The sequence below is a fragment of the Dromiciops gliroides genome, chromosome 2, assembly GCF_019393635.1.
Source record: "Dromiciops gliroides isolate mDroGli1 chromosome 2, mDroGli1.pri, whole genome shotgun sequence".
In the NCBI taxonomy this organism is placed as follows: domain Eukaryota; kingdom Metazoa; phylum Chordata; class Mammalia; order Microbiotheria; family Microbiotheriidae; genus Dromiciops; species Dromiciops gliroides.
Window position 1 is genome coordinate 242744167 of NC_057862.1, and position 23755 is coordinate 242767921.

Sequence of the window (23755 nt, forward strand, 5' to 3'; positions counted from 1 at the left end):
TCTTCATGACCCCTTGTGGGGTTTCCTTGGCAAAGATACTGGAGTAGTTTGTCATTTCCTTTTCCAGCTCATTTTACAGAAGAGAAACTAATGCCAACAGGGCTAAGTGACTTGCCCAGGATCACAGAACTAATGATAAATATCTGAAATCAGATTTGAACTCAGGAAGATGAATTTTTCTGACTTCAGTCCCAGTATTTAATCCACTGCCCCACTTAGCTTTATTTTCACTAACCTCTAACTAAAATTTCATATTTCTTTAATTATGAATATAGGAAACAGACATTAAGAGAAGTGATCCATAGACCCCACCAGACTGCCAAAGGGGTACATAAAACATAAAAAGCTTTCTCTCTCGTTGTAATCATTTGTGTTTGTGAATTTCATTCTTTTTGTTTGTTTGTTTGATTGGGGTTTTTGGTTTTTTTGTGGGGCAATGAGGGTTAAATGATTTGCCCAGGGTCACACAGGTAGTAAGTGTCAAGTGTCTGAGGTTGGATTTGAACTCAGGTCCTCCTGAATTCAGGGCCACCACCTAGCTGCCCCCTGTGAATTTCATTCTTGAGAACATTCTGTCTCTCGAGCCAGTTTTTCCTATTGGAATCTTGAGTTATGGGATCCTATATATATATTTATTTCCTATATGGGATCCTATATATATTTTCCCTCAATTTTTTCTTTTTCCCCAAATCTAGGGTACATGTTAATTTATGCCCAATATTCTTCTCCTTAAAATGCAGACAAGCAAGACAGCTTTAAAAGGGTCATGTTGAGGGGGCAGCCAGGTGGTACAGTGGATAAAGCACCGACCCTGGATTCAGGAGGACCTGAGTTCAAATCCAGCCTCAGACACCTGACACTTACTAGCTGTGTGACCTTGGGCAAGTCACTTAACCCTCTTTGCCCTGCAAAAAATAATTTTTTTAAAAAGGGACATGTTGAATTCACTGCATACTTAAAAGTAAAAGCAAGCTATGTAATAGAGATTTGCTGTTTTATGTACAATCCCCCAATTTGTTTGTGTAAGCGTGGATTTTATTTGGGGCTTAAGTTCAGAATAAGAAAAAACAAACATTTTCCCTCCTTATATGTTATGAATTCGAGGATAACATGGTCACTTCCTCCCAAGGCTCCACTCATGTTTACTTGTCTACTTGAACGACTAGTTGCCTTTTACCAAACTGTAAGCAGTGGGAGGAAAACTGATTCTCTTGTTCTTAACCTTCCTGGGCCCATCCACATAATTTCTGCCTTCAGTGAAGGTCCTAGCACCTAGTTAATTAAGTTCACTATTGCTCTCTCTTTAAAATAGAAAAAAAAAGTCATTGATAGACCTGGACTTAAAACCAGGCTCAACACTGATCCCCGAAGAGAAAATGTTCCCCATCCCTACACACACACACACACACACACACACACACACACAGAGTGCATTTCCTGCTGCCTGTCACAAGTCTGTATATCATGTTCCTTCTTTGCTTCTAAATCTGAGTTATGATGTTGGCGTAGCAGCCAATCTGCATTCACTTTTTAGACTGAGTGAGACACTATTTCAAAGCTGTCACCTGAGTCCATCTCAGTGATATCAGCTGTCCTTCCTGTACTGAGTCTGAAGAGTAATTCAGGCAGTCCTCCCCAAACCCAAACATGCACCTATAATGCAAGTAAAATGATCACTTAGCTCAGAAAGGATGTCTCTTGTCAAGATGCTGAAGGGCAGCTTGTGGCCCCCACCCCAGGCTTGTGGGGCCCTTGTCTCAGGAGCCTCTAGAAGAGTTCCAATCCCACGAACGCAGAGGTCCCACAAGAGTGCACAATGAAGGTATTTCTGGAGCCAAGGCCTAGAAAATCATCACTGAACAATTTGGCTTTGCACCCTAGAATCTTAATTCTGAAAACTAGTCAGTTTTAGCCATTGGATAAGGTGACGGGGATGGCATTGAATACTGGTGATGGCTCCTGTCCAGGATGACTTAGACAACGGCAAATCAGAAACCCTCTGCCTCCACTATTACTCCCCACTCAATATGTTCATGCTTCTCTTTGTTCTAGAATGCCCATGTCTCTCTCTCTCTCTCTCTGTCTTTGCATGTGGATTTTATCTTCTTTATTTCATATTTTTAAAATGAGAGAATCTCAGAGTTTGAAAAAGCCTCAGAGGATATCAATACCATCCTGTTTTTTAGCACGTGAATTTTTCCTATAACATTCCTGACAAGTGAGACTGAGAAATGGGATCTGGATGAATAGAAAGGAGTTAAGATCACATGGTGGTATGAGTTCTGAGGACTGAATATGAAGCACTCCACTCACCTCTTGCCAGAGAGGGGATAGACTTACAATGCAGGATGAGATGTAGATGTAGATGATGTGGATGTGGATGTGGATGTGAATGTGGATGTGGATGTGGATGTGGATGTGGATGTAGATGATGTAGATGTAGATGTAGATGGTGTAGATGTAGATGGTGTAGATGTAGATGGTGTAGATGTAGATGGTGTAGATGTAGATGGTGTAGATGTAGATGGTGTAGATGTAGATGATGTAGATGTAGATGATGTAGATGTAAATGTAGATGATGTAGATGGTGTAGATGTAGATAGTGTAGATGTAGATGTAGATGTAGATGTAGATGTAGATGTAGATGTAGATGTAGATGTAGATGTAGATGTAGATGTAGATGTAGATGTAGATGTAGATGTAGATGTAGATGTAGATGTAGATGTAGATGTAGATGTAGATGTAGATGTAGATGATGTGGATGTGGATGTGGATGTGGATGTAGATGATGTAGATGTAGATGGTGTAGATGTAGATGATGTAGATGTAGATGTAGATGATGTAGATGATGTAGATGATGTAGATGTAGATGATGTAGATGGTGTAGATGTAGATGATGTAGATGGTGTAGATGTAGATGATGTAGATGGTGTAGATGTAGATGTAGATGTAGATGGTATAGATGTAGATGTAGATGTAGATGTAGATGTAGATGTAGATGTGGATGTGGATGTGGATGTAGATGATGTAGATGTAGATGGTGTAGATGTAGATGATGTAGATGTAGATGTAGATGATGTAGATGTAGATGTAGATGATGTAGATGTAGATGTAGATGATGTAGATGTAGATGTAGATGATGTAGATGTAGATGTAGATGATGTAGATGTAGATGTAGATGTAGATGATGTAGATGGTGTAGATATAGATAGTGTAGATGTAGATGTAGATGTAGATGTAGATGTAGATGTAGATGTAGATGATGTGGATGTGGATGTGGATGTGGATGTGGATGATGTAGATGATGTAGATGGTGTAGGTGTAGATGTAGATGATGTGGATGTGGATGTGGATGTGGATGTGGATGTGGATGTAGATGATGTGGATGTAGATGTAGATGGTGTAGATGTAGATGTAGATGGTGAAGATGTAGATGTAGATGGTGTAGATGTAGATGTAGATGGTGTATATGTAGATGGTGTAGATGTAGATGATGTAGATATAGATGTAGATGTAGATGATGTAGATGGTGTAGATGTAGATAGTGTAGATGTAGATGTAGATGATGTGGATGTGGATGTGGATGTGGATGTAAATATATTTTACCATAGTCAATGTGGAAATTTGTTTTGCTAGGCTATGCATATTTGTTATGAGAGTTTTTTTCTTTTTTTAATTTCAAATGGAGGAGTGGGGAGGAAAAGATGATGTTTATAAAAATAAATATTTTTTGAAAAAATATAAAGTGGTGAAAGATTGAGGAAGAAGGGGACCCTATGATCAAATTCACAGCTTTTCTCACTTTCTTACTATAAACTAACAGGAAATCTACACCACCCCACCCCCAAATGGGAGATGGCTATGCTTCACGGTTACTCAATCTCTTCAGATAATAATAGCCATATTCATATAATACTTTTAGAGGTTAACAAAGGGCTTTCCTCATAATAACCCCAGGAAAGGGCTAGTGCAAGCATTATCCCATTTTACATATAAGAAAACTTATGATCATAGGTCTAGAATTCAAAAGGACCTCAGAAGCCATGTAGTCCAACTCCCTCATTTTACAGATGAGGAAACTGAGGGCCAGAGACATGAAGTAACTTGCCCAAGGGCACAAAACTAGAAAGGGTCATTGTTGAGATTCAAATTCAGTCCTTCTGATTCCAACATCAGCACTCTTCCCAAGAGCTCTGAAGGGAGACTGCTATTAGATGGGGCATAATCTTTTATTATTGCATCTCTGACCTCATATGGGCATCATGCCTTGTCTTCCTCTCCTCTTCCCTACCCCACCCCCAACAACTCCCACCCCATTTTCAGTCACTGAAATTCTTGGCACCATTCTACCCGGCAGCTGCAAAGAACTATCATGAGTCTCTGCTAGATTTCTTCAAGTCACCTCCACAATGAAGTGCAGAGTACCCAGTAAAAGGACTGGAAGCACCAACAGTGTTCCAGTCCTGGCAAAGTCTTCAAAGATCCAGAGGAGGGGACCTGGATAACTAGTTAGAGCCCCTGGAGCAGGAGCTAAAGGAACTATTTTGTATCTCATTTTACACATGAAGAAGTTGAGACCCTTACAAGTAAAGTGAATTAGCCAGTTACATAGGAAGTATGAAGAAGAGTTGGAATTTGAACCCATTGGATGCCAAATTCAGTATGCTTTCTGCTCCATCACACTACCCCGCATTTCTCTGTATGTCCTCAATTATGAATCATTATTAGTGTCTGTCTTAGATTGTCAGCTCCCAAATGGCTACGTTTACCTTACTAATATGTTGAATTTTAGAAGCTAAATGGAAATGTCCAGTAAGAATCTGATACTTGGGGAAGATACGGTTAGGGAATATAGGTTTTAAAGCCACACGGAGACTATTGTTGATGCTACAGGAGTGAGTGAAATCACCAAAGAAGAAAATATAGTGAAAGAAAGGACATGGCTCAAAGACTGAGCATTGGGGAAACTCTACTAAAGAGTGGGAGAAGGAAGGAAAGTCAGCATAAGAGACAGAAAAAGAGAGAGTGGTCCCTGAGGTAAGACAAGAGCCATGAAGGTATAACATCAAGGAAGAGAAAATAAAGGGGGGGGGGGTTCAATAATGCTATATGTGGCAAAGAGGTCAACAAAGATGAGGACTGAGAAAAAAAAGGCATTGGATTTAGTTTAGGAGTTCACTGGTTACTTTTTATTTATTTATTTATTTTAGTGAGGCAATTGGAGTTAAGTGACTTGCCCAGGGTCACACAGCTAGTAAGTGTTAAGTGTCTGAGGCCGGATTTGAACCCAGGTCCTCCTGACTCCAGGGCCGGTGCTCTATCCACTGCGCCACCTAGCTGCCCCCACTGGTTATTTTTAAGAGAACAGGTTTAAGGGGCAGCTAGGTGGCGCAGTGGATAGAGCACCGGCCCTGGAGTCAGGAGGACCTGGGTTCAAATCCGGCCTCAGACACTTAACACTTACTAGCTGTGTGACCCTGGGCAAGTCACTTAACCCTAACTGCCTCACCAAAAAAAAGAGAGAGAACAGGTTTAGTCTCCTAACAGGGACAGGAGCTAGATTGCAAAGGGCTGAGAAATGAATGATGGTAAGGAAGGAAAGAAACAAATATAAATTATTCTTTTGGAAAATGTGATGACAAAATTGAGTAAGGTGGTACTGTAAATCATGGGAATAGCAAGATGAAGGATGAATTTTTATTTCTTTTTAGAATAAGAGACACCTGAGCATGTTTATAGGCAGAGGAGAAGCTGGTGAAGGAGACTGAGGATGCAAGGGAGAGATCATTGATGAATCAAGGTCTTAGAGAACATGGGAAGGGTTCATAGATCCACAATTTTGAGCTGGAAAAGAGCTCAGAGTTCATCTAGTCTAACCTTCTCACTTAATCTATAACCCCTCCCCATAGGGACATAGTCATAAAGAAATATGCACCTCAAGGTGCCTCAAGAATGCTAGTACACAGGTTTTTGACCTGGAAAAATGAGTCTCTACACCAAGAAACTAAAGGAAAATGCAGGAAAATAAGAAAATGAGCTGTGCTGGTTCCCCATACTTTTCCTGCTCCTTCAGCAGAGCATAAAAGAATGCAGGGAGAGAGCTATTGGATAGGCCAGAAGACTGGAGCTGGGGAAACTATGAGAATCTAATTCAGAGCTCTTCTCTTCCCTCTGCTTTCCTAGATGAGACAGAGACAGAGAGATATAGATAGGGATATACCAGTTCCTCTTTACCCCAGCTCCATTTCACTTCCTATTTCCCTTTTAAACAATGAGGAAAGGAGAAAAGGGAAGGCCCCAGCTTTGTTTTTTGTTTTTGTTTTTGGTGGGGCAATGAGGGTTAAGTGACTTGCCCATGGTCACAAAGCTAGTAAGTGTCAAATGTCTGAGGTCACATTTGAACTCAGGTACTCCTGAATCCAGGGCTGGTGCTTTATCCACTGTGCCACTTAACTGCCCTCAAGGGAAGGCCCCAGCTTTAAGTGATCATGCCTTGCAAATGGAAACCTATTCTTCTGAACTCTTTTAAATCAGAGATTCTTAATTTGGGATCTGTTCATCTGCTTTTGTTTTTAATATATTGATAACTGCTTATCAATATAATTGGTTTCCTTTTATGCATTTAAAAACACTACTCTGAGAACAGATCAATAAGTTTCACCAGTCTGCCCGAGGCATGACACAAAAAAGATTAGGAACCTCTGATTTAAATTCCTATTTGAGTGCCTATGATATTTTAAATTGCTATTAAAGCATATGCACGTTTACAATTACTTGTTTTCAAGCTGATAAGTATACAGTTTAGGATTAAGGAAGGTGAAATTAACTCAAAAGGGAGAAGAAATTTTTCTCAACACAGGCTGAAGTGAGGAGTAAGCCAATTAGAGAAACAATTTCAACATTGTTAAGTAATGTATGATATCTATGCCCCACACTGCTTTAAACCCAGAAAGAGACTTAATAAGGAACTGAGCCAGTAGCAATGACAGGTAGAAGTTGATTTGTTCAAATAACCATCTTATGCAAAAATACACAGCAAATAGAGCCCACCTGGATAGACACAAATGAGGAAACCAGAGAAGTTAAGTGACTTGCTGAATGTCTCATAGATAAGTAGAAGGGTAAGGATTTGAACCCAGGCTTTTTGACTCCATGTCCAGAATTTGTTACATTGTACCACATAGAATGGGTTCAAGGACACAGGTGAAGACATAAGCCTTGAAAAAGGAAAGAAACGATGTTGGAGAACACCTGGAAGATTTAAAATGGTTGAAGAAGGGAGGTTCAAAGAGTTCATGACAAATGAGTTCCATTTTCTAAGTAAAATTAGAGATAAGACCTGTTGATAGTTGGGATGGGCTTGAGATTAGACAATACAGAGTTTCAGAGTTGGAAGGGATGGCAGAAACCATCTTGTTTAACCTATACCTGAGCAAAAATTCACACACATGCACACAATATCCTGGACAAATGTTCATCCAACTTGGCACCTTGAAAGCAGGGTTTTATGTTTATCTTTGTATCCCCAGTGCCAAGGCACTTGAGAGAGGAACCTTTTTTAAAAATCTTGTATTATTGGAATCAACAGAAAAATGACCCTCAGGGAAATGAACAAAAACTAATTAAAGGTGATAAAGAAAGCAGTCTTACCCAAATTTGGAGGGTAGAGGAGAAAGCATCCTTGGGATGGATCAGTTTGAAATCCTGCCATGTTGAATTGAATGCCTGTTATCTGCTCTGTCTGCACATTACCTCATGGGACCAGATTTCTGACTGGCCGATTTGGAAAGAAAGGGGAGAAAGATGGGAGAGAAGATGGAAGGAGCTAGTTTCTAGCCCATCTTTATAGGTGATTGTTACAGAAGGTGGTTGGGGGTCATTGCTGAAGCTGAAACTATGGCTTCAAGAGAGGCGTCTTTCCTCCCTTTATTTACCATAGCCTTTGGGGCAGCTAGGTGATGCAGTGGATAGGGCACTGGCCCTGGAATCAGGAAGACCTAAGTTCGAATCTGACCTCAAACACTTGACAGTTACTAGCTGTGTGACCCTGGGCAAGTCACTTAAGCCCAATTGCCACTAAACATCTCCAGGACCATCTCCAGTCATCCTGATATATATCTTGCCACTGGACCCAGATGGCTCTGGAGGAGAGAGTGAGGTTCATGACCTTGCACAGCCCGCCCTCATTTAAATACAATTCACTACAAGTCATGACATCACCTCTGGATGTCATGGTCCCCTTCGAGAATGAAGGACAAACAACAACAACAACAACCACCACCCAACCTTCAGACCAATCTTTGTATCTATAATGGTGGAAACTCCAGAAAGGATCTCAGAGTACCCTTAGCTGTCATTGTTGCCCTAGCTTGATGATGTGGTATGGCATACTGGACAGAATGCCAAGTGACCATGAACAAGTCACATAACCACTTTGTATATCTGTTTCCTCACTTGTACCACCTATTCGTAGAACCTACCTAATTAATTTATTGCAAAGTTCAAATTAGATAATGTGTGAAAAAAATGCTTTGCAAACTTTAAAGTACTCCAATGACTATTTCCAAAACTAGGGTTCAGTGGCCTCCAAGCCATAGACAAACTGCTAGGTGCTGGGATTAACCATAAGTTATTCACAAAAGCCACTTCATCTGCTTATATGTGGAATTACACAAAGTCAACCCATAACTCTGCATAGTTTATCCCCAACTGCATTCAGCATCATTTTGGCCCTGCAGTAGAATCAGCTCAGACTCAAACAACTGCTTCCCCGGGACAGGTTGTCAAAAAATAGGACTGTCTGTCCCAGCCAAATAGGGAAATCTGGTCAAGGTCACCTTGGCATTTCTAATTCTTTCTACCTTATACTTCCCATCTGTTATTTGAGGAGGTCATTTAAAGAGTAGGAAATCGAAATAGATGATGCCTAAGAAGACCCTTGGGTGAGAAGCACGAAGTAGATGCCACCCAAGGGATATCATTTTAGTGGCTATGGAATAGTAGGATGAATAAAGGCTGGTCTAAGCTTTAGAAGGCTGGCTCTTTATATTTATCATCCTGGATCCACTTCAATTTTATAACTTACCCTTAACATCTACTACCTATATGCCATACTCCCACAGCATTGCCTTTGGTGGATGTTGTATGAAGTTGACATAATGAACCAAACACTAGCATCATGCCAGTTTATTTTTCTAGCAGTGGGAATGGGTTATCTAAATAATCTATGTTCTCTCAATCTTCCAGCACTTAGCACAGTGTCTGGAAAACAATAGGCACTTAATAAATGTGTTTTGATTTGACTTCCTTGTAAGAAACTCAGGGTGGTATAGTAGAAAGGGTGGTGGATTTGGGGTCAGGGTACCAGAGTTTAAATCTTGGATCTGCCTCTTATGACCTATGTGACTTTGAAAAAACTAATCACTTCTTTTCCTCATCTGTAAACTGGCCAACTGGGGCTCACTAGAGCCTCTAAGATCTCTTCTGGCTCAAAATTGCATTAGTACGTGACAAGCTTTGGCAAAATAGATAACTGGATTAAGGAAAATACATGTGTCCATGGTTCTGCTTATGGGACCAAAACCAGACAACAAAAAACAGGACTTTTGTCTCATTAGTGCCATATTCTAACCAGCTGAGCTAGTGTGATGACTACACACCCTAGAGGCAGTGAAAAGAGTACTGGAGTTGAGGTCCTAAGTTCAGTCATTTTTTTGTTATGTCTGACTCTTTGTGATCCCAGTTGGGGTTTTCTTGGCAAAGATACTGGAGTGATTTGCCATTTCCTTCTCTAGCTCATTTGACAGATGGAGAAACTGAGGCAAACAGGGTTAAGTGATTTGCCCAGGGTCACACTGCTAGTAAGCATCTGAGGCCAGATTTGAACTCAGGAAGACTTCCTGACTCCAGGCCCTGTACTCTATCCACTGTAGCTACCCTGAGGTCCTAAGACCTGAATTCAAATCCATACTAAGCTATTTGATACTTCTGTGACAATTTCTTCATCTCTGCCATGAGGTAGGTTGGATATATGACCTTTACAATACCTTATAGCTTTAAATGTATGGTTCAACAGCTGCTATTATCTATGTCAATAAAACAAGTTGGAAAAATAACATTCCATATTTTCATTGAATAATAATGATTTAACTTTGCACTTTAATAACTTGTTAAAGGAAGGTGTTCTCTGGGAACTCCCCATGCCAATGAAATAATAGGGCCGGTTTAAAAAAGACTTACATAGTACTTTAATATTTAATTCATATATATTTTTGAGGTTTACAACGTGCTTTATAGCCACAAATCATAGTGGTGAGAGGGACCTCAGGAGGCTATCTGACCTAGTAGGTAGCTAAAATGTGATTTTCCCCCCAGTCATTTCCAAGCCATCCTCCTCATCCCCTTCAGACTCTGCCTCTGAGACCCTGGACTCTGATAGGCAAGGTTTCCATTAGCTTTCCCAGCACTAGGCTACCACATACTTCCTGACTATTTCCAAACCCCTCTCCTTTCTAGCTCCTTTTTTATACTGATAAATTCATTGAGGGCAGGGCCTGTCTTGGTTGTTTATAACTTACCCCTAGCAACCTACCACTATCCCCATATTCAACCTGTTCTGCTTAGCACAGTGTCTGGTATACAGTAAGAGATAGTAAATGATTTGTCATTCATTCATCTCCTTTTCACAGAAGAGAAAACTAAGGCTCAGGAATTATAACTTGCTCAAGATCACACAGGTAATTGTTGTTTGTCCTTCATTCTTGAAGAGGACCCATTATATCAGGGTGATGCCATGACTTGCACTGAAATGGATTTAAGTACGGGAGGGCTATGCAAAGTCACCAGCCTCACTCTCTCCTCCAGAGCCATCGGGGTCCAGTAGCTAGATACATATCAGGAAGACTGGATATGGCTCTGAATGTTTAAGTCATTTGGGGTTCAGTGGCTTACCCAGGATCACACAGCTAGTAAGCGTCTAAGGTGAGATTTGAACTCAGGTCCTCCTGACTTCAGGGCCTGTGCTCTATCTACTACACTACCTCACTGCCCCACACGGCTAATTAGCAACAGAGCCAAGATTAGAAAAAAGAGTGTTGGTTCTGAAGTCAGAGGACCTGAGTAAAAAAATCCATCTCTGATACATTCTACCTGTGTGCGGTTGGGTGAGTCATTTTTGCCACTCTAAGACTCAGTTTCCTGATCTGTAAAATGAAGTTGAACTACATGGCATCCCTTCCAGTTCTAGCTTTATAACCTCTGATAAAGAAGCACTCACTATCTCCCAAAGCATTCCTGTCCTTTCCACTGAGATTTTCTGCTTAGTGTTCTACCCGATACATTACAACTTTCCTTCGAAACACTTTCAGGACCTTGTCTCACAAGAAAGTGGAATGTCCCTAAAAGCTGGTAAAAACTCAGCCTCTCCATTTTACACACAGGGAAACTGAGGTACTAACAAGGAAATGGCTTAGCCAAACTTGCCCGATTTATTCTGTGGTACAGACAGGAGGGGGTTCCATTTTGCCAACTATCATTATTAGCCCCATCTCTGCTTTCTGAAGCAGATCAGATGAACCAGTGAGTAGGTGGCAGGTACACTTGTTCCCCCTCCCCCCCCCCCGCCCCGCCCCGACACACACAGACACACACACAGACACACTGACATCTTTCATACAGAACACAAACCCTGGACCTTTATGACCCTTCCTAGGGAGCTCTCATGATGCTGGCATAAGCCTGGAAGAGACAGCCCTGAGCTTAGCAAGGACTTTCACCATAACAGATAGTAAGCAACAGAAGGCAGGGATTTTCAGCTTTATGTGTCACACTGGCTGGCAGCATTTCTTTTCACCCTTTTCTTCCTCTGCTTATCCCAAAATGGTACTAAGTACTGGGTAGGGGAGAGATGACTGGATCCTGAGATCCAATTTAAGCAGTTAGCTTTGATAAAATGATCTGGGAGCTTTCCGTGTGACCCATCATATGCTCTCATCTTCACCAGAATCCACCTGTCCATTGTATCACCTCCTTCAGCAGAGAAGAATGGCTGAAAGGAAGGAAATTGGGGAGGATAATGATGAGGAAAAGGAATAGACTTCTCAAGTTTTTCAGGCATGATATAGCTTGTAGTTAAGATATTAGACCTCTCTAGGAAAGCACAGAATAGAAATAGCAATGGCCCAAAAGCCTTAGTTTTCAAAGTCCTAACCTCAGAGGACTCAGAGAACAGAACGTGGCGCCTTAGGGGTGAAATGTCAAACTTAGTGTGCCCAGATAAATATGATGAGCCTGTGTCTTGACACAAATTTCCACAATACCTGACCATTCATTCAACAAATATTTATTGAGTTCCTCCTGTGCTCAAATGCATATCAAAGAAGAAAAATTAAGAGAGAACAGCAGGGGCAGCTAGGTAGCACAGTGGATAGAGTACTGGCCCTGGATTCAGGAGGTACTGAGTTCAAATCCAGCCTCAGACACTTGACACTTAGTAGCTGTGTGACCCTGGGCAAGTCACTTAACCCCAATTGCCCCACAAAAAAAAAAGAGAGAGAGAGAGAGAACAACAGATATAACTGCAATAACTTGATGATTTCATCAGTTCCCAGGATTCAGTGATCAACTCTGTGCTGATGATTCCCAGATATAGACATATCATCACATATGATATATACATATACAATACATCTCTGCTCAGTCTCTCTTGAGCTTATCATTTAACACCAATTGTCCATTAGACATATTCAACTGGGAGCCCTGTAAGGTTCTCAATCAATCAATCACCAAAAAACATTCACAACCTACTATACTTGGGCACTGTAATAGATGCTCTTAAAGTCAACATTTCCAAGGTGAAACTCAATACCTTCTCCTCTATTCCCACCTTTCTCCAAATTCCACCCTCCTTCCAGTCACCAAGGTGCATAACCTTGGGTTCACCCTTGATTCTTCTGTCTCCCTCAACCCTTTTATTCAACTAGTTGCCAAGTTTTGTTAATTTTTGCCTCCTGAACAATATCCCTCATATCTATCTATCCCCTTGTCTCAACTCCCATGGTCTTATTTCAAGGCCCTCATCACCTTTTTTTTTTTTTAAAGTGAGGCAATTGGGGTTAAGTGACTTGCCCAGGGTCACACAGCTAGTAAGTGTGTGTTAAGTGTCTGAGGCCGGATTTGAACTCAGGTACTACTGACTCCAGGGCCGGTGCTCTATCCACTGCGCCACCTAGCTGCCCCTTCCCTCATCACCTTTTACCTGAATGCTTGCCAACATCCTCCTAACTGGTCCTTTCCTTCCAGTCTCTCTACACTTCAAAACATCTTCCACACAGCTGAAAACAATATTCCTAAAGTATTTAAAGTGATTTACAATGACCTCAGCCTGACTTTCCATGTTCATTATACATTACTATCCTTCATGCATTCCTCATTCTAGCCAAGTTGGTCTACTTGCTACTCCTCATTTGTGTTTCCTGCCTTGTCCCCCAGGCTTGAGAAAGACTCTCCTTTCACTTCTGCCCCCTTAATTCCCTAACTTCACTAACAGCTCAGCTCATGTGTGAGCTTGAATAGCTTTTCCTGAAAACTGTACTCATTATTTCTTTCTTCCTCTTCTATAAATTATCAGGTATATACTTAATTAGTTTACATAATGTAAACTATGGTGTAATTGATAGGACATTGGACTTGGAATCAGGAAGACCTGGGTTCAAATTTTGCCTCAGAAACTTACTGGCTGTATGACCCTAGGCAAGCAATTTAACCTCAATTTTCTCATCTATATAATGACCCCACCTATCTCTCAGGATTGCTACAAGGATCAAATAAGATGAAATATGAAATGGTTGGCAAACCTCAAAATGCTATATAAATTTGTTATTGTTATTATTATAATTATCCCCCTATAGAATATGAGTTCAATTAGGGCAGATTTGTCTTTGGGTTCCCAGCACCTACCAAATTGTCTTGAACATAAGAAAATAAATGTTGAATTAGATTGAAAGAAACTCCATGGATTTTTCTAAGGCTTGGTGGGGAAACAGAAGACAATTTTGTAGGAAATCAGCAGTGAGATTGCTTACTCTCTTAAAGAGGGGAAAGATGAGGAAGGGAAGGAGAAAATTTGGAACTGAAAATTTTATTTAAAATGAATGTTAAAATTATCTTTACATTAAATTGGAAAAAATAAAATTCTATTAAAAATTCAAAAAAGAAAGAAATCATCATTGAGGTGGGGGTAAGAGAGAAATTCAGGAGTTAAGTCTAGGAGAAATAGAAAATGATTCTTATATATTTTCTCCTTCTTTTGAAAAACTATTTGGGTTGTACTTGAAATCCTCCCCAATACAAAGTCCTCCCCTTGTCACCCTTTCCTGCTGTCAGTACATTAGGAGTTGCCTGAGAACAGATACCTGCATTTATATGGCTCCCTCAAGACTTTCTTGCTGGAACCTGACTTATAGTAATATCATTTAATATCCATTAATGTTTTATATGTTGAAATATGGAAATAGATCACATTATTGCCTGACTGCTTTCAAGATTTCATTTGTTCTTCAAACAAAGTCATCACTTAAAGCCATGTGGGAAGGAAACCTACAACCCAACCAATGTTGGGGAGACCTTGGTTTCTTGTTTCCCAAGAAACTGGCACTGGTTAGATCAACACAATCTGCTGTTTGAATTGTTGTTGTTCTCTTTCCCTTTTCTTCTTCTGTTCAAAATTCATTCCAGTAATAATCCCCTCTGATTAACTGCAAGAGATGGACACAAGTCTATCCTTCCTACCTCACTAAACAGAGGAGCACCACTGATGTTACCTGATAGAATAGCTACTTACAGAATCCAGCTGAAGGGGAGCCCCAGGTTTTGTTGAAGACTGGGCAAAGCAAAAGAAGGGAAAGGAACTTGAGTTTGGCCAACACTGTCAGAAGATTAGGACAATCATGGTTACTCTTTGATTCTTCAAAGATAGTGGGGGAAAGAACTTTGCATACTTTGAGTGTGTTCTACCCATTATCAAAATACCAGGTCAATTCATCTAGAAAAGCAATCAAACCAACTCAACTAGAGCAGAAAGGTTATTGTCCTCATTTTTAGCTACTAGATGTTTTAACCTTATAGACACCACCAAGGAGGCCAGTGGGAGCAAAAATGTTAAATGCTTCATTGTCACAGCCATGAGGGCCTACTGAATAAACACTGCTGTTCAGTATTAGGGGGCTCCTAGAAAAAAGGAACTGAATTTAAATTAGGCAAGTAATGTCACCTCACAGTCTCAGTTTCCTTGTTCATAAAATGGAAGAGTTAAACTAAATTATTTCTGAAGTCTTTTCCTATTCTAAATGATCCAATTCTATGATCATATGTGATTAATTCTAAGGGGTTGGAAGTCAAGGAAGTTTCCTGTGCTCTGTTCATGTTTCTTTGTTTGGTTTGGTTTGATTTTTAAGACCATAGGAAATTTCTTCCTCTGCTTGTGCCTATTGACTAATTTCAGAAATGGTGCACGTCACTTTTTGTTTAGAAACAAAGGATTAGAAACCAGTAGGCCTATATCCCAAAGAGATCAAAGAGAGACGAAAAGAACTCACATATACAAAAATGCTGATAACAGCTTCTTTGTGAAGTAGCCCAAAACTGGAAACTAAGGGCATGCCTACCTATTTAGAATTGGCTAACCAAGTTGTAATAGATGAATATAATGAAATATTTCTCATAGGAAATGATGAAGTGGACACTTTCAGAGGAAACTAGGAAGACCTCTATGATCTGATGAAGTGAAGTGAGCAAAGGAAAAACATAATTAATTTACACAATGACAACATTATAGAGAAACGTAGCTCTGAAATGCTAAAACATAAATATTTACACATGGCATCATGGGAATTTGTTTTGATCATCTGTTGCTTTTGCTTTGTCTTTGTTGTAAAGGTTTTGTTTTTTGTTGTCATTCAGTTGGGGTGGGAAATAGTGGAAGAGTGAGAAAATCTAATAAAAATACATAATTTTTGAATTGTTAATTATTATTTTAAAAAAAGAACTAGAAACAAAGTAGACACCCATCAGCTGGAGAATGGCTAAAGAAAGCGATTCCACGAATTTTATATCTATGAACATCACTATACCATAAGAAATTATGAATATGAATACAAAGACAGTGAACTGATGCAAAGTGAAATATATAGAATCACAGTGTAAATGGGGGGGGCGGAATCCTAAATACCATGCAATTTTTTTTTTCAGGACAATGAAGGTTAAATGACCTGCCCAGGGTCACAAGGCTAGTTAAGTGTCAAGTGTCTAAGACTGGATTTGAACTCAGGTCCTCCTGAATCCAGGGCTGGCGCTTTATCCATTGTGCCACCTAGCTGCCCCCAATACCATGCAATTTTATTTTATTTACTTATTTATTTTTTTTGGCGGGGCAATGGGGGTTAAGTGACTTGCCCAGGGTCACACAGCTAGCAAGTGTCAAGTGTCTGAGGTCGGATTTGAACTCAGGTACTCCTGAATCCAGGGCCGGCGCTCCATCCACTGCGCCACCTAGCCGCCCCCACCATGCAATTTTAATAAGAAAGTTTGACCCTGAAGAAAAAATAAGAAAGTTTACTTCCCTCTTTTCTTTGTAGAGACAATGGACCAGAGCCCAAGCATATTTCATATACTATATAACTCGGTTGATACAGTGGCTAATTTTGCTTGATTGATTTTCCCTTCTCTTTCTTATTCTTTGTTACAGGAGATGGCTCTTTGGGTAGAAAAGTTTGAGATATATATATTTAGAGAAACCAAGGGGATCTAAAAACAAAAGATATTTTAAGAGCTATGTTTAAAAAATAGTGCTGATCATTAAAGCACACATCAAAGCATATTGGGGGAAAGCACACTGAACTTGGGAGTCAGAGGACTTGGGTTCGAATCCCATCTGTCGTTTAATACCTGTGTGACCTTGTGCAGGATACTTTGCTTGGCCTCAATTTTCTCATCTGTAATATGATAGATTAACCTAGATAGCCTCTAAGGTGCCTTCTCACTCTAAATCTATCATCCCATAAATTTGGGGTTTTTTCACTATTTCTCCTGAAGAAATGTCTGAGAGAGCTCCAAAAGCGTTTCGTCTTGAACCTACCTTCCTTTTTCATAGGGATCGTCAACAAAGATGGCATCCATGACCTGGACACTGTCCCCCTTTCCAAGAGGGGCACCTAATCCCACACCACCCCCAACCATCCCACCTGCTGGTTTACCTTCTTATGATTGGTTAATTTACTATTATTTTCTTCACTTTTGAAATTCACTATCCACAGAGAATTAAATGTCAATAGACTGGATATTGACGCCCCACTCCCCCCAAAAAATCAAGAGCATGCAAAAGGCAGGAAGTTTGACCTCTTATAAACCTCTAGTCTCTAATCACAGAACCACAGGGTTAAAATTCAGAGAACCCCTAAAAGAAGCCATCTAAAGTCCAATCCCCTCACTTATAGATGCATCCCAAAGAGGTGAAGTAATTGGTCCAAGGTCACACTAATAGTGAGTGACAGGGGCAAGATTTGAAACTAGATAGTCTGACTCTAAATCTGTATTCTTTCTACTATATTATGCTACCTCGCCCACAGCCTTGCTCAGAAAAACCTCCACTTGACCCTAACATCTGGTACAAAGCCAAGAAAGTCTACATCTGCCATTCCGGATGTCAGTGATGGGTATGCCACTTGTCTTTTTCCAAATAACCTGTTCACATAACTGGAATATTTGCTGTAAAGGGTAATCTGGAGCCAAGAACCACATGATATATGAGAGTGTGTGTGTGTGTGTGTGTGTGTGTATGGGAATAGAAATGCAGGTGGGTGGATGGATGTGTGTATGTGCACAGATGGCTGTGTGCACCTGTTTGCAAATGAGAAGGATGTGCATGGGAGGAACATATGTATCTGAGTGTCTCTGGATAGAAGTATATGTATACAGGAAGAATACATGCATGTCGAGCTAGGTGTGTATAAGTGAGAGCATGGGGAATGTGATTTGTATGTGAACATGTCTACAATAATAACCAATAACATGGAGATCATAGACAAGTATTTATGAACCTACTCAGATTCAGTCAAACCCCAGAAAAATGCTCAAGCCATTTCCTCTACCTGGAATGCCCTGCTCACTTCCTCCTGCCTCTCCAAATCCTATTGTTGCTGTTCAGTCATGTCTGATTCTGTGACTCCATTTGGGGTTTTCCTGGCAAAGATAGTGGAGTGCTTTGCCATTTCCTTCTCTGGCTCATTTGACAGATGAGGAACTGAAGCAAACAGGGTTAAGTGATTTGCCCAGGGTCACACAACAAGCAAATGTCTGAGGCCAGATTTGAATTCAGGAAAACTCATCTTCCTGACTCTATATCCAACACTCTATCCACTGTACCTACCAAATCCTAGCCATTCATTAAAAACAACCATCACCATGACATTAAGGTGGTGCCACTATCTTCCCTTAAAACCTGATAGAGACAACCCAGGACTCTGAACTCAAGACTCTTAGAAATAGCAATACTTCCAGCCCAGGGCCTTCAGACATTGTCCTGGGAAACCACTGATGTGAAGATGTGGCCTGGTGACCACTACTCCCCCAGCAGCTATAACCACAGCTACTGCAGCTCTAGAATGGAAAGTTCTTGCCACCAAAGTCCCTGGTATTGTCAAATGGTTCCGCATGAGAAACTGACATGATTTTATCACTGGAAATGACATTAAAGAAGAGAAATGAATGTCTGCTTTGCTGCTGTACCCTAAGATCCATGGGACCTTTCTATCTGATTTGCAGCTGAAACCTTCCATATGTGTTGTTTCTCCTATAAGAATGTGAGTACCTTATCGCAGTGCTTTGCACATAGCAAGAACTTAATAAATGTTTGTTTGCTTGCTCCCTTCCTTCCTTCCTTCCTTCCTTCAGCTCAAGTCTCCCCTGTTCTATGTGTCCTTCTTCTATTATTCTCATCCCTGCTGACCTATCTCTCCTCTGATCTATTGAACTCATAGTCTGCACCACATAATAATCTATAGATGTTGTTCAGTCATGTCCAACTTTTCATGACCCCATTTGGTATTTTCTTGGCAAGGAGACTGAAATGATTTGCCATTTCCTTCTCTAGTTCATTTGACAGATGAATAAATTGAGGCAAACAGGGTTAAGTGGCTTTCTCAGGGTCACACAGCTAGTACGTGTCTGAGGCCAGATTTGAATTCAAGAAGATGAGTCTTCTTGACTCCAGGCCCTGCACTCTATCCATTGCATCTCCTATCTCCCCACTGTCAAGCAACTGATAATACGCCATCTTAAATAGTTCTCTCAGTTGTAAGCCTCTTGAGGTCATGGTCCCTTGCCCCATCTCAACAGACAGGAGATATCCAATGAAGATTTGGTGACGCTATCTCAGTAACATCAACCTGACAGAGGGGAATAGACAAACAATCCAGTTGCTATTGCAGGAGGTATATAGAGATGAATCAAATACCTGACCTTTCCTTCCTGCAGTACCCTCGCACAGAAAGGCTTGAACCACTCAGCAGTCTCCAGTCCCCACTCTTACCCCAATATACTCCTTCTCACCCCGCATCAGGATTTACTAAGATGTGAGAAAAATAGGGCCAGTGGCAGGGTGATAATTACTGGCATTTATATAGCATATAAGGTTTGCAAATGTTAGCTCACTGGATCCCTGACCCATAACCACACACCATGGTCCACAGTCCATGCCAGCAATTTTACATGGAGGTAGTACAAGGAACACCCTGCACAGGAATGTCAGAAACAGATGTGCAACACCTAGGGAAGGAGGTCAAAGGATAATCGAAGACAGGGGCATTTCTCCAAAGAAAGGGATATTTCCCCATTGCATGAAGTGTGCAAGTATGACTCTCATTTTGTCCTTGTTCTGTCCTGGAGAACTGAGATGAAAGGAATTTCACAAGAGAGGGGAAAAGATCTCTTTTCTCCAGGATCACAGCCCAGGGAAAAGATGGGCAAGAACTCCTCCGAGAGCCAATCTGATAGTTTCATACATGCTACCTTCTCCAATAGAAAATGCCAAAGCAGCAAACAAAAAGGAGATAGAGTCTACCCGTGAGGGGCAGAGTGTGATATAATGAAAAATACCCTGGTCTTAGTCAACAGACCTGGGCTCCAGTCTTAGCTCTGCCATTTCCAAGCTGTGTCCTGTGGTCAAGCTGTAACTATGGTCAAGTTACTTTGCCTCTGTTAGCCTCGTTAACATGGTGATAATATTTGTACTATCTTCCTTAAGAGGCAACATAATATAGTGGGTAGAGAACTGGCCTTGGAATCAAGAAGACCTGCATTCAAGCCTGCATCTGGTGCATACTGGCTATGTGGTCCCGAGCAATACCCAGTCTCTCCTGATTTTAGGAAACTCTTTAAGCCTAAAAACTGGTGTAGATATTCCCTCTACCAGTGTAGGTTGTCAATTCCTCTGTAATTTACAGTCAGAGAGGTAAAGTTACTTGTCCAGGGTCATATAGCTAATTACTATCAGAGACATCATTTAAACATGAGTCTTCTTTAAATAGTCCTCAAAACAGAGTCAAGGGAAAGTAAAGGTCCCAAAGGGTCTCTAGACTCAAGACCACATCCCTGTTTGAGATGAACTTTATTCATTATCTAAACAGAACAGGGTACTAGATCAGTTAGAACATTCTGGCATCACATCATTTTACCTACACCTATTATGGAGAAGGTAATTATTGATTAAAAGGGGGTGGAGTGAGAAACAAGAACCAAAAGTGGCATCTAGCCATATCATCACCCTTTAGATTTTGGCAGAAGGAAAGGAGGGAACATGTATGTTAGCCTTTCTGGTTATCAATTATCTACCATTAGAAGAAGCTCAAGTCAGGAAGAGATGGGACATAAGTTCATCCCCAATCCTCCTTCCCCAACAAGCCAGAAGGGCCAGACTGCCTCTCACTACAAAGTGAACTGCTCTTGCCCTATTTCGGGAATAGCATGGCGCAGAAGCTATATTTGAAAACGGAGGTAAACAAGATCTCAGCACAAGTGGATGGAGCACAACAGCTGTCTAAGATGAATCGCACACACAGAGAGTCATCTGGACACCAGTGGCACACAGGCTTTCCCTTTCATCCTCAAGGGTAGCCCCCGGATCTTCTGTTATTTCTTGACCACCCACGAGGAGTCCCCGTCCCTGTAAGAACTGCAGCCCAGAGTCCTATCAATTGCACTAGGACCATTTTAATTTCCCTCTGTTCCCCTTCTCTTCCCTTCTGTGAATCGCACGATTTTTCCCTGGCTCTCTACACATCCATCACCCTCGAACACCTTCACGTGTTTGTTTTTTAATCATCAGAAGCGTGTGTATTGGATGAAGGGAGGAAGGAAGGGAGGGGAGAAATTTATAGCACTGCATTAAAGACATTTGTTCTCTTTAACGTACCCGCCCCCTTCACCCCTCCCCCCCGGGTTCTCACTCACACTCACACTCACACTCTCACACACACACACACACACACACACACACACACACACACACACACACACACACACACACACAATGGAAAGAGGAAAAGCTGCCTGTCCCCGGGTACAGCCGCTTTTTCTACTGCTCCAGGTGCTAGGTTCCCGGGGTTCCGGTAGGGCAGCCCCAAGCGGTCAGCCCCAAGTCCGGAATGGGGGACCCGGTATTCGCGCTGCTTTCGGCAAAGAACCCGGGCGGGGCAGGAAGAGGGTACGTACGATCGGGTTTTATTCCTGCGTTTCCCCCCTCGACCGCCCCACTTCTCTCTTCGCCTCTACTCCTCCTCCAGTCTCCCACCCGCACTCCCCGAAATCCTCCCTGACCACCATCAGAGTGGTAGCTAAAAGCGGGCCGAGGCCCCACCAAATCTTCCCAGTCTAAGCGCTCCTCCTTAGCTGCCCGTTCCCCAAATCCGCACACGTTCCCTCTATTCCCCCAGACCGTTCCCCCCACCCCCCCTACCCCTGCTCTCTACCACTGGACTGGACACTTGGGGGCTGCAGGGGCCACTGGCTAAGGCGTGTGTGTGTGTGTGTGTGTGTGTGTGTGTGCGCGCGCGCGCGCGCGCGAGACACACACATACACACACACACAATAACACAACATTCTCAGACTCAAACCAAGGCACACACTCGCGCAGACACATCACCCATGACACGCTCACAGACAACACACCACACATATGTCACACTCCCAGACACACACACCCTCCCCAGACCCACAAACAGCATAATCTCTGAGGCACACCACACCTCTACACACAGACACAGACACACACAGCGACAACTTAAATCATTACACTTCATAAAGATAATCTACCAAGACTGGACACTCTGAGCCCTCTGCCTTCCCGAGTTCCTCATTTCTAAACGGGGAGGGGGTGGGGGTGGGGGGGACGGGGAGCAGGGACGATCCTCTACTCACCTTTAGCGATGGCCTCAGTGTCTCGGTCCTAGCCGGGGGATTGGGGAAGGGGTCCGGGAAGGGGCGGTGGTGGGGGGCTCGATGAGGAAGGTGCTTGATCCCCCCACCACAGGGCCTCCAGGTTCACAGGCAGCTCATCGCTCCCTCTGGCCGGCCGCAGACGGGGAGCCGAGTCCTGGGCATAGCAGTCCTGCGAGCCGCGCGCCCACTGTGGCTCCGCAGCTGTCAGGGCGCCGGGGGGCAGCGCATCTGGAGAGGGAGGTTGGGACAGGAGGGGGTCGGGGTCTGGATCGGGGGAGCCCGGGGTTCGTCTCACCACTCTGACTTGTTTTTTAAATGCAACAAGAACAACAACAAAACAAAACAAAAAACAAAACCCACCCACCCCCCCCAAACCGAAGCACCGACTGCAAAACGGCTCCGGGAGAGCCCGAACCCGGGAAGGAAGAAGGAGACGGCGCAGGCGGGGATCACGCCGGCGAGGGAGGCGAAGAAAGAGGAGGGTGATCGATGGGGAGAGGGGCCCCTCACACCGCAGTCACGTCGGCCGGGCTTCCCCCGGTCTGTGACTCGCCCGCTCACTCTCTCACACCATCACCGCGGGAGATTTCCCAGCATCTCGGCGCAAGAGGCGAACGGAATGAACTGCTCGGCTGGTTTCTGGGCGAGAGAGAGAGAGAGGCTTGCCCATTAAGCTGCAGCAAGAAGCCAAATCCAAAAGCCAATCTCCAAGCCTCCGAACCAGACGTCACCCTATCAGCTGGGAGCGAGAACTGCAACAGAATGACAAGCCTTGCATATTTATTCCTGAGCCGAGGGGGCATTTTCATATTGCTTGGGCTCCAGTGGTAGGAGAGCCAGGAACAGAAACCCTCGTCCAGAAAACTTAAATGTAGCCAATTTAAATTTTGCCACCCCCCACCCCCTACACACACACACACACACACACTCACACACGCGCGCGCGCGCACACACACACACACACGCACACACCTTTAAAACACAGAGCAGCAAGGCACCAAAAACTAGTCTGGCCCACCAGAGTTCTTCTTGCAGGAGGGGAAATAGCCAAGTAGCCTGACCTGAATTTCGCCTTGGGCTCTTCTCAAGAGTGAGCCAGGAGGGAGGGGCTCCACGGGACGTGGGGGAGGGGGGGGGAGGAGAAGGAAAACGGTAGGGAAATGCAGAAGAGGCTTCCCCCCTGTCATTGAAGTAGCCTTCTGCAATTTTGAAATTGAGGTCTGTGCCAAACACATCTGTGGGGTTTAAATATAACAGGGAACCCTT

General features: G+C 42.6%; 1 protein-coding gene across 7 annotated transcripts in view; it reads right to left on the reverse strand.

The window, feature by feature from the left end:
* Positions 1–23521, reverse strand: part of SLC8A3 (solute carrier family 8 member A3) — a 240828-nt gene extending 217307 nt beyond the window's left edge. For 6 of the 7 annotated variants that reach the window (XM_043986170.1, XM_043986168.1, XM_043986166.1 and 3 more), the window contains exon 1: positions 22469–22797. The gene's annotated coding sequence lies outside the window, so the exon portion shown is untranslated. Of the gene's footprint in view, positions 1–22468; positions 22798–23461 lie in introns of those variants that run through there. The other variant, XM_043986164.1, reaches the window with a different exon arrangement.
* Between the last annotated feature and the right edge of the window lie 234 nt (positions 23522–23755).